Source organism: Oryzias melastigma, linkage group LG13 (genome assembly GCF_002922805.2).
Source record: "Oryzias melastigma strain HK-1 linkage group LG13, ASM292280v2, whole genome shotgun sequence".
NCBI lineage: Eukaryota > Metazoa > Chordata > Actinopteri > Beloniformes > Adrianichthyidae > Oryzias > Oryzias melastigma.
In genome coordinates, this window is record NC_050524.1 from 27,318,503 (window position 1) to 27,329,740 (window position 11,238).

General features: G+C 35.5%; 1 protein-coding gene across 1 annotated transcript in view; it reads left to right on the plus strand.

Annotated features, from left to right (window-relative positions):
* slitrk3a (SLIT and NTRK-like family, member 3a) overlaps positions 1-11,197 on the plus strand; it is an 18,897-nt gene extending 7,700 nt beyond the window's left edge. The window contains exons 4-5 of the mRNA XM_024277291.2: positions 10,332-10,339; positions 11,180-11,197. The gene's annotated coding sequence lies outside the window, so the exon portion shown is untranslated. The remainder of the gene's footprint in view (positions 1-10,331; positions 10,340-11,179) is intronic.
* The last annotated feature ends 41 nt before the right edge of the window (positions 11,198-11,238 follow it).

Sequence of the window (11,238 nt, forward strand, 5' to 3'; positions counted from 1 at the left end):
CCCCACATGCACCAACTGGAGAAGAGGTCATTCTCAGATATTTCAATTAAGTGCCTTTTTTTCAAAGTAGCCAGCAATGTCAACAACCGTTATTTTTATAATATATATATATATATATAAATATCTAAATGTCCACATCATTGCAAAAGAAAAACAAAAGGGGGCATTGAGGTTCAAAACGTGTTCACATACATCTGCCAGTAAAAAAATCATTTTTTACGGAGTTACCATGGTACCAGTTATCATGAAGACAAACGGGAGCTGGACGTCTCCCTCGACTTTTTTTGTTTTTTTTTCCTTTCTCTTTTATCCACAAATAGGATGTACAAACACGTGGAGGCTGTACACATAAAGTTTGTAAAAAAATCAAAAGACAGAAAAAATTATATATATATATATATATATAAATATATATATATATACTTATATCAAAAATGAACTGCAGTTTGCTGCATGCACTCGCTTCAGTGCAGGAAGTGAGAGGATTTAAACAGAACTACTATTATGTTACAATTATGAACAGAGATACTGCAAAACCTTTATGGTTCAGTGTGCTATTTAATTTTTATATCTTATTAATATGGTTGTTACTATCAACAAGGACAATTGTCGATATCAGGGTGCTTCTCACACAAAGGATTCACCTACTTCTGGAGGGCAAAACATTTGTGAATATTGTGATGAGACGAGCTGAAGGTTTTTCTTGATATTTCCACACAGTTTGTTAAGACCCCTCCCTTCCCGTCATTGCTTCTGGATTCCCCCATCACCACCCACCCACTAACAGCTTTGTAGGAGGCACTTTTAATGTTTTTCTCTCTCTCTCACGAAGATTTGAAGAACAATGTGCATATATTTATTCTGTAATTTCAGTGACGAATTTAATTGTAAAGGTAATGTTAAATCATTGTATAGTGATTATGCGTCTGGTATAGCCTTCTTAATAAAATCAAGCTCTTTAATCAAATGATGAAAAGGATTGATGACATGGGAACATATGTGGAAAGCTGTAATTAACAGGTCTTTTTACTGAGGCGCCATTAAAAAGGCCTGTTAAAAGATTCAACTACTGGTGATGCAAGGAAACGCTACCAGACAGGCAGATTCTGGAACCAAACTGCTGTTAAATATCTTCAAATTGGATTTGAAATCAGTTTTAAAAGGAGTATATTTAGATATGGCTCAATCCACATGAATAGTCACAGATTAGTTTTTTACCCCCTAAAAGTCATTTCTAGATTGATACAGTCTGGAGCTCAAAACGACAAATAGCACCAGAACAAGAGGAGTGAACGTTGCTTATTTTGAAGTGGATCGTTCAAGAGCGATAGCAAATCAGAGAGGCAAGCTGCAATTGTCATTATCTGAATGGGTATTGCTGATGTAGGAAAATAAACAGTAATTGAGTGGCTGAATGGAAATCTGATTGGAAGACGCGGTTTAAATTTGCACATGTAATTAGTCCCTCTTCCTCTAAAGTGACTGTCTTTTTACAGCCTACTAGAAGAGGGCAACCAAAATGTGTTGGGATTGATTAAACTATTTTTATATGAATTACATTCAAACATATTCTAGTGTTATGCACAAAGGTTTATCCTTAATGATTATTGATCATAACGCCCAGATGGGCTCTTTTAATTTTCTATATATGCATTTTTTTTAATATTGGATCAAGTAAAATTTATTGGATTAATTTACATATATGGGGAAAGTTATTGTAGATAAATCAACATTGCAGTTTATGCTTAAGGTTGCTGCAAATTCAAAGAAAACACTCAAGTATTATTATTATTATTATTTCTTTGTCTCCTTTTAGGATTGGCAATTATTTATTTCTTTTTTTACTCAAATCACTTGGGGGTTAATTAATCCCAAATGTTCTCCTTCACAGCATGACTCATCATTTGATTAATTTAGCTCTTTATGGCATTTCACACATTGATTTGTAGGCTGGTGCATTTCAGGAGCAAAACACAGACAAAGGAAGAACAAAACAAGAAAAAATAAAAAACTGAAGGTTGAACTAGTACAAAAAAATAGGTTTATTTATTTTTTCTTTAACAGAGAATAATAACTTGGGGAAAATAAATATTAAAATGTCCATAGATTTGCTTGAAGAGGGAATGTGCATTTTTTTAAGGCATGACATTTGTTCAATTCTTTTCTGTTTACTAGGAGTGGTTGAAAATTGGTGTTCTAGCTTCTCAAATGTGTCAACTTACACTAAGTGGACGATATGTAGCAAACTACTTTCCTTCCTGTTAACGGAGAGAAACATTAGATAGCGTAGAGCAATCATCTCCTGTAATGGTCATCGCTCATCCAGTCAATGAGCTTGCATTACATTGAAATTTCTCCCTTGTTGTGTTGTGTTATTGTTGCTTTATTTCTGGCGGTTTATTGTTGCCCTTTTGAGAGGACACCTTTCATATAAAGAAATCTGGAAGCATAGATGTACACCGGCAAGGCTCCTTTTGTTTTTCTGCTTTAACACAAACTGCTGTATTTCATGTTTGAACAGAAATTTGTCCTTTTTTTTTTTTTTTTTTTGCTCTTGCACACATGCACATGACTGCAGACACACACTTCCTCTTCCCCGAGTGCAACGTCAGACTATATGGTCAGCATTTTTAGTGTGCACTCTGATTGATTAAACATAATGTTTAACTCCAAGACTCAATGTGCCCATCCACTACCGAATGAATAGATAAATAAAGTTTTGGAATCATTGATCATTTTTGCTTTAGTCAATATCTCGACAACCTTTTACCCTCCTGGCCCGTCATCCACCCAGTCCCATATTTCACAAACGAGTCCTCTCATGTTTTATCCCATATGGAATGGTTTTATCCCAATAAATCCTCTTGCTATCCTGCACCAACGTCAGCAAGTCATTTGAGAATTTGGTGGAATATGACGAATAATGAAGAGAGGTGGATAAATGTTTGTTTATTTTTGTTTTATTAGTGTGAAAATGGGGAGAAAATTGCATTTTTTATCACTTTCTTTATATTGTTTTTTTTACATATTTAGGATACACATACAGAAGGGGGCATACATTATAAGTAAATATATAAATATATATAGGGGAAAAAAAAAACCACAACCAATATATAAATAACTGGGGGAAACAAAAAGCAGAACAGAGAAAGAAAAAAACAAATACACATCACATTGTTCTTGTGTATATAGTCCAGTTCTCCCATCTTTTTATGAAAAGTTCTTCGTCCATTTTTATCTTATTATTCATTATTTCCATATTATATATTTATTTTACTATTTCCTCCCACAAAAATTGCATTTTTTTTTAATTAATAATAACTTTTTGGAGATTTATTTCAGCTTTAATTCATGGGACACCTTTTCTTTCCTATCCGTTTCCTTATCGGTGTTGGTTTTAGGTTTTTAATGTCTGATTTTGAAAATTTTGGGGGATTTGTTATTGTTTTTTATGTTTTTAGTTCACTTTTCATCTGACTATCTGACACTATCATTCAAAAGAAAAGCATCACTATTTTAGCAGTTTATGAGTGAACACACAAATGAAGCCTAATTAGCTCTTCTAATGTAGTAAGATTCTGAAAGTCATTTTTTTGGGACATTAATGACTAATTACCTGTTACTAATCATAACAGTTAATGACTGTTTTTTTAAAATGTCACCAGTGGGAAATTTCTATCTCATGTATTAAACAAATGCTTAACCCTTGAACACCTGAGGCGTTGATGACGCCTAAACACAAAAAATCTTTAACGTATAATAACCTTTCAACTGATAATATGATCAACGTCATTCCAGTAGATTCTGAAGAAGAAAAGCGGCTCGTTGATCATATTAACATTTAAAAAACTTACAGTAAATCAAAGAACACAAACACTGGAGCTGTAGTGTAAAAGGGTTAAAGAAATGCAGCAGTTCCTGTGTATTACCATTCATGATATAATTAATAATGGTATCTGATTGGAACGCTCAGCGTGACATTGCCGTTTCAAATTAGGACATTTTAAAAGATTTGAGATACCGTAAGCCCATTAAAAAAAAAAAAAAGGAAGAGCCGCTTCTGACACAGTTTCAGTGAACAAAGTCTTTTTCTTTAAATTTACAAGGAAATGATGTGACGAGGAGACTGAGACAGGGCAGAGGCAGTATGTAATTTCAAGCTTGGTGTGGCGTTCTATTCTCAGGCTTTTAAATTGTTGCTCTGGATGTGTTTTACCCTCCAGCTGCTGCTGGCTGATAGACGAGGAAAGCGGCGCTCACATCCATATGCGTCTGTTTTCCGATCCCAGTATGAGAGAAAAAAAAAAAAAAGATTTTTTTTTTTTTTTTTCTTGTGACAAATTTGAAACCAAAATTAGCCCACTATTAAATTTAGGGTGCCAGTGCAGAGTGAACTGTGAGAGCAATTAAAGAATTGGGAGTAAGAAATCTCTTTGAAATCAGTGATGGGAGAAGGAGGTGCCCAGACAGCTCAGAAAAACCTATGAGAACAGGGCGCCATCATTAAGGGACCACGAAGAAAACAGCACAGAGGAAGTTGCAGTTTTTCCTTTTTGTCCTTGAAAAAAGCTGCGATTGTCCAATTAACCGCAGAGGAGTCCAAAGAAAAGAGTGAATAATACATACAAGTCAGGGATGTATTTATGTCTGTGAATGCTTTTAATTTCGGGTATGGGTGCGGTGGTACTATTTTTTTATTTTATTTTTTGTCTTCTGTGGGAAAAGGGGAATTATCTCCAGTTTGCTGAAAAGCCAATATGCCTCTGTCCGTGGTGCTGAAGCTGCAAGATATTGCAGGTGCAGCACAGAAAATGGCACATTCCCCTTTCAGTGGCTGTGTGTTTGATAGTTGGACGGTGTGGCCAACGCTCTCTTGCCTGTGCTTCTCTGTCGATCTTCTTTGCAAAGTGCAGACTAAATCATGGCGGCGCTTCTTTAAATAGAGGTTACTCTGCTCAGAGCTGAATGCTGCATTCTGCACAATATCAGCTGTATCGAAAAAAAAATGGTTTTCACCAAAGTCTGAAACAATAAACAGAAGCACTCCAAAGGAGGGGGGAAACAGTTTGCAGACTCTCAGGATCATAAAAAAAGAAAAAAAAAAGTATTTTACCACGCCATTCCACTCTGCTGCAGTGCAGGAGCTCAACTGACCCAGCATGTGAGCAGGAGGAGAGGTGAACTAGAAAAAGGGAAGGGGTGTAGAAAGTGAGAGAATGAGGGTGATCCTCAGCTCTCTGCTGCTGCTTCTGCTGCTGCTCCAAAGCTTTCGTATCGTTTGCTTAGTGAATTCTGGCTCCCCTGAGATTGTGGCCCTCTCTTATAAATATAAAAATACTGCAAGTTTAGAAAAAAAAAAGGAGCTGTTTTTTTTTTTTTTTTTTTGCTGCTCAGCAGTGTGCTACTGTGAAAGCTCTTGTACCAAAACCAGATTTAAAAAAGTTATCAGTCATTGCAGAGGTTAGAGCAGGAAGCATAATTTCACAAAATGGAGCACAGTGTCTTGAGCTGCTTCTCTGAACAATGCAGCTTTTTTTTTAGTACTGCAATGTCTTTGACATACCCCAACTAGAGATTTTTTTTGGCTTACTGTTATATATCTCCACTCATCCTTCAACAAAAAAAGACATTTTTCACCATAATGACTCTTAAAGTCAACTAATCCTTTTTTGTCCTGCTTTTCTGTTCCATATTGACTCATCTTGCCTTTATCCATCTACCGTGTCTCTCCATCTAGGGACCACTTTTTCCTTGTATCTGTTCTTTTACTCTGAAAAGCAGAGATGCTGACCTGCTGACCTCGCTGCTGCTGCTCATGGCTTGGAGGCATGACATTGCTCTGATGCTTGTCAGTGTGTGAGGGTTTGTGTCTGCTGGTGTGTGCAAGGATGTCAGAAAGCAACACAAATCCCCCAAAAATGACAGGTATTAACATTTTAAATGAAGATTTTCTTTTCATATTTGAAAAACGGAATTGACTTTGAAAATGATCTGTTTGGAATCTAGCAGCTTTCCTCACATCCTGATCGGTGTAGTTGGCCCTCGTGCTGTTCGCTTGTTAAGCTGATGTTTAGAGTGCAAAATCCTTTTCATGTTAAGCATCCTTCGGGGGGGCTCGCTGCTGCGTCAGATTTTTGGGACGCCAGAGATTTAGTGGAAGCGAGATCTCACTCCTGATTTGAAACAAAAGCATCAAAGCACGTGTGAAATTTATGACGGTAAAACCACCCTGGAAATCATGTAAAACAGATGGCTCAGCCAACAAACTCCAGTGTGAGTGACACTGGAACTGTGAATGAAAAGAAAACGAAATAAAATAAAAAAAAAAACAGAAGGAAAGGTAGAAGAAAAGAAAACAGAGATAAAAGGCGGGAGTTGGCTCATTTTCAATCTGTTTTTCTTGCAGTTTTAAATGCACAGATTGGCTGTTCACACAGCTTATGTGGGCGCGATGGAGCCTCCCACGCTAATGCTTTAAAAATGTAGACTAAAGCAAAGCACATTTGCATGTATTATAAATTATTCATGTTTTCTTTTTTTTAGGAGGGTCACCATTATGCAAATTCACATTTACCAGGTCATGTAAGGGGTTGTGTCATATCTTATGATACCATGGGCAGTACAAATATTGCCTTAATATATTGTTGTGCACATGAATAAAATATTTGCTTTTTTACTTAGAAAAAAAAAAAAGAAATACGGAAGCTCACAATTCTATTTCCATACAGTGACGCCGCAATTACTGTTGTCTAAACAAGTAGTGATTTATGTTATAGATTTTTTTTATGTCTTCTTTATGAAGGTGTTTTTGCTGAACATTTTTTAACCCTTTAACACTGAAGCTCCAGAGTTTATGTTCTTTGATTTACTAACACAATCAATGTCATTCCAGTAGATTCTGAAGGAGAAAAGCGGCTCAACGAGCCGCTTTTCTCCTTCAGAATCTACTGGAATGACGTTGATTGTGTTAACGGTTGAAAAGTTACGTTTTTTGTGTGTTTAAGCGTCACTGGCGATACCTCAGGTGTCAAAGGGTTAAGCAGGAACATTTTTATGAGTAGATTCTTATTTACAGTGGCCGTTTAAAATGAAGTCCATGGATTCCTCGGTAGAAACAAAAAAGACTAAATTAGATATTTAGTTAACTATGACTGATTGATTTTATTTTCTAACATGTCAATAACAGCTCTGCAAGGAAATACAATTGAAAATAAATAAATAAAAAAAATCTTGACTACACAGCATCAAAACAAAAGAACGAGAACATTTCTAACAAATTTAAACAGACTGAAGAAAATATAGGAGAAAATATATCAGAATACTGCTTTATATATATATAAAGTTGCTTAGTTATGTTTTTTTTCTTGAAATTCAAATGTTCAAAACTCTAAAAAAAAAGATATTTTGATTTTTTTTAAGATGATTAAAAAATCTAATTATTGTGACTTTACAAGTCGAATTACGCATACATACACTGAAAAAAGTGAAAAATTGAATCAATTATTGCATGTTATATAATTTGTTGGTGCATATATGTGCGTTTATGTAGTCTTTTTATTGAGAGAAGTCATCTGAATGACTGAGCCAGGTGTGAACGTGGCATTATTGAAACATATTTGCAACCTAATATAAAGCAATGATTTCCTCATTTGAGTCAACGTTCAAACCAGTTTGTTTTTCGTGTTTTTCTGCCTTTTATAACATGCTTTATCTCATGGTTGACCTATCAGGACACACCACCTACTTATACTCTCCCACTGTTTTGTTAGCCTATTGTTTCTCCTTGGTTAGTGAGCATAATCACATTTTTTTCTTAAGTCTGCTTGGCCCTGACTGTGATTCAGGGTGTGCACGTGTAATGATGTGGATCTGTCGTTGTGCTTGTGAAGCGCTCTGTAAAAAGTACTACAGCAAAGAGGGAGCAATTTGTGGAGTGCTTTGCCTAATGAGGAAGGATCACTTGCATTGTTAGCTTTAGCTCAGCACTACAGGAGTTAGCTTAATTAAGGCCTGACAGCATTTAGAGGATCAGCAATCTCCAACACGTCCATGCACACATGCAAAACGTCTACATATGTGTTTGGGTCGTAAATCCCTGGACAGTTTGGTTCAACCCTCTTAAAGGCTTGGTTCAAGTCCAACTCTTTCACTAAGACGATTAACACATTTTAATTCTAATTCTAATGTGTTTAGCATTTAAGATATATACGTTATAACAGAAAGGCAGTAAATAGTGATTGGAAGGGGAATTTTTCATGCTGTAAATATGTTTTATAACTGACTACCAAAAAAAAAAAAAAATGTTGTCCATCTAATTATTTAGAATCCATCAAAAACTACAACTTCCATAACCTCCCGCCTCTTCACATTTGGTTTCATTGTAAAGTTCCAATCCTCCTCTGTAGATACCAAAAGGAGATATTCCAGTAATGGTTGGGAGATATTTAGGTTTCCTCTACAGAGGGCACATTTGCATTGCTGGTAGTGAGGGCATCTATAGGTTATAACGAAGATAAACATCCCATAACAGAAACAAACACGTATAAAGATGCAACCACACTTTTTTTTGGAATTCTGCATAGAGAAGTACAATAAGATTTAAATTTGTGATAATTTTGCAAAGAATGATGTTCCATTGAAAAATGTCTGAAGTCGAAAGGTGTCTCATATGAACATTTGGAAAAATCTGTGTTAGTGTAAAAACTGTCTTAGTGACTAACACAAAAGTAGTCATGCACTTATCATTTTTTACATTTGATGATGTCTATCCTTCCACTGTTTGCTTGTGTGTTTGTTTCCATGAGCAAAGGCGGTACTGGGTGTGGAGAGAATCCGTAATGCAGTGCTATAATTCATGCAGGTTGCTGATTCACGGTCATGGTCAGGGAAATATAAAACAGCGTGTTTCTGGATTCTTGCATGTTTGCAAAGGTTCTGCTTTTGCACAGCAGTGTGTTTTCCCCTCGACATTTTAACTAGAGAATGTGTTTTGCAGACATTTTTTAGTGCACATCTATTCATTTCCTGGAAAACTTTTTACTTGAGTGACTCTTAACCTTGAACTCTGTCTTAAATCGAAAACAAAACCAAAAAAAAAGAAAAATCATCAAATTTGTCTGAAAAGTTTCATTTAACCATTGTTAAGATCAAATCAGAGCCATCTCATAATGTAAATCTTGTTTTTTATTTAGTTTAATCTCAAATTTATTTAATTTATTAATTTATTTTAAAGGTCATACTAATATTAATTAAATGAAGCTATAATTTATTTTAAAGTATAAATCTAACAATTCAGAAATGCAAACCCAATTGCCATAAATTGGTATACTGGATCATACAAATAAATGTAAAAACGGTTTTAAAAAATATAAAAAAGTAAAAATAAAGAAAAAATAAATGAACAGTGAATCACTTGCTGATGCTGTTTTACTGAAGAGTGAAGGGTATCATGGACCAGGTGAATAGACAATGCAAATGAAAGAAAAGTGGTGAAAAATTTAGCTTTTTAAAAACATAAATAAAATAGAAAGAGAGCACCAAATTTAAGCTTTTACAACTTGAACTTAACATGAGAACAGACAAACCAGTAAAAAAAAAATCCTGCAGAATTAGAGCTAACAGAAACACAAAATGATCCGATTAAGGACATAAACCTCAGATGTCAATGACTGATGGACCTGAAACTAATCAAAAAAGCCATTAAGAAAATAAAACTATTCAACACAAACTAAAAAAAATCGAAATATAAAGAGAAGAACTCAAAAAAGAAAAACTTGCATAAACCCAGAAAACTTCTTAAGTTTAAACGGCGGACCAGTTTCTGGCTTGAATCCGGTGTTATCGCGTTACTTACAACCCTATTTATTTTCAGCTTCCTCCTGCAATCTAAGCAGACAAATGTTAGCTCGACTGGTGGTTCTGAATCTTCTATGAGTGCATATTGTTGTTTACCCTCGCGCGTCTCTAGAATGAAGTGGTAATTTGCACTGTGTGCGGACCTGTCCTCTGAGACATGCTCCAGCCTCGCTGCATCCCTGAAAGACAAAGGCGGTACGGAGAAATGACCTGAAATCTCTCTTGCACTTTGTGAAGACCTGCTCTGTTTAATGACAGTAATATACAGCGGTATCATGTTGCACCTACTATAAAATATTTCGACAGCACCCTGGTGCGCTTGATTAAAACATTTCCATTGTGATAAATGTAGGTTTTATCTTATCTTTAAAATGTTTTAGTATTACCACATTGTCCTCACTACAATGAGTGGCTTATTTTCGAAAATATGTCATATAAAAGGTGCAACGAACAATAAGGGACATTAAGTGAGACAAAAGAGTCAGAGATAAGTCAGACTTTTGCCCAATCCAAATTCTTCCCTTCTTCCTTGCCCTTCATTTGGCCCTCCAAATGGAGAGTTATGAAAAAATAGTGTCTCATAATTCGGACATCACTTTTGTTCGATGACGTCATCAATAATCACCAGTCTGCTAGCGTTAACGTGGAGCTCCCACCCAGCACTTAAATATACATAACAACAGCAGTTTTATAACTTTGAAAAGGTCATGCTACAACAAAAAGTCATTACTTACATTTAAATGTAAACTTCTGTGGTTCAGAGCATATCCACGTGAAGAAAAGTGCTTATCAGCGCGACGCGGTTTACTCTCGCGACGGAGGACTTAGAGGGTTGGATTTTAAAAAAAATTCACTCTTGCACTAAAAATGCCCCTTCAAATGGAGGGGTAGGGAGAAGGGAAGAATTTGGATTGGGCTTTTATTTACTGTTTTCACAGTAATTCTACAGATTGTGTAACATTCCAAAACATTAGCCAATTTAGAAGCGTTAGCCACGTCAGCTTATTCACAATACCTGTAACTTCCAATCTTATTTGCAACACACAAAAAAAGCAGATTAATACTTTTAAAGTTAGAATTTTATTGACTACACTAACTCCCAACTGAATTAATAATGCTTATAAAAAAAGTGCAGGTTAGCCATGCTAGCCACGTTAACATGTAGGCGTTAGCATATTAGCATTAGCACAAGACCCAACCAAACTTTTTGACAGAGCACAACGTACCGCACAAAATCACTTCTACATCGGTAAGCACAACCAGAATTAATTAATATCAATGAATATTAATAAAGGGCTCTGGATTATAAGGCACACCGTTGTTTAAATATATATATATATATCAGGGTATTATGGGGTGATTTATAGAGTGGAAAATAAACAA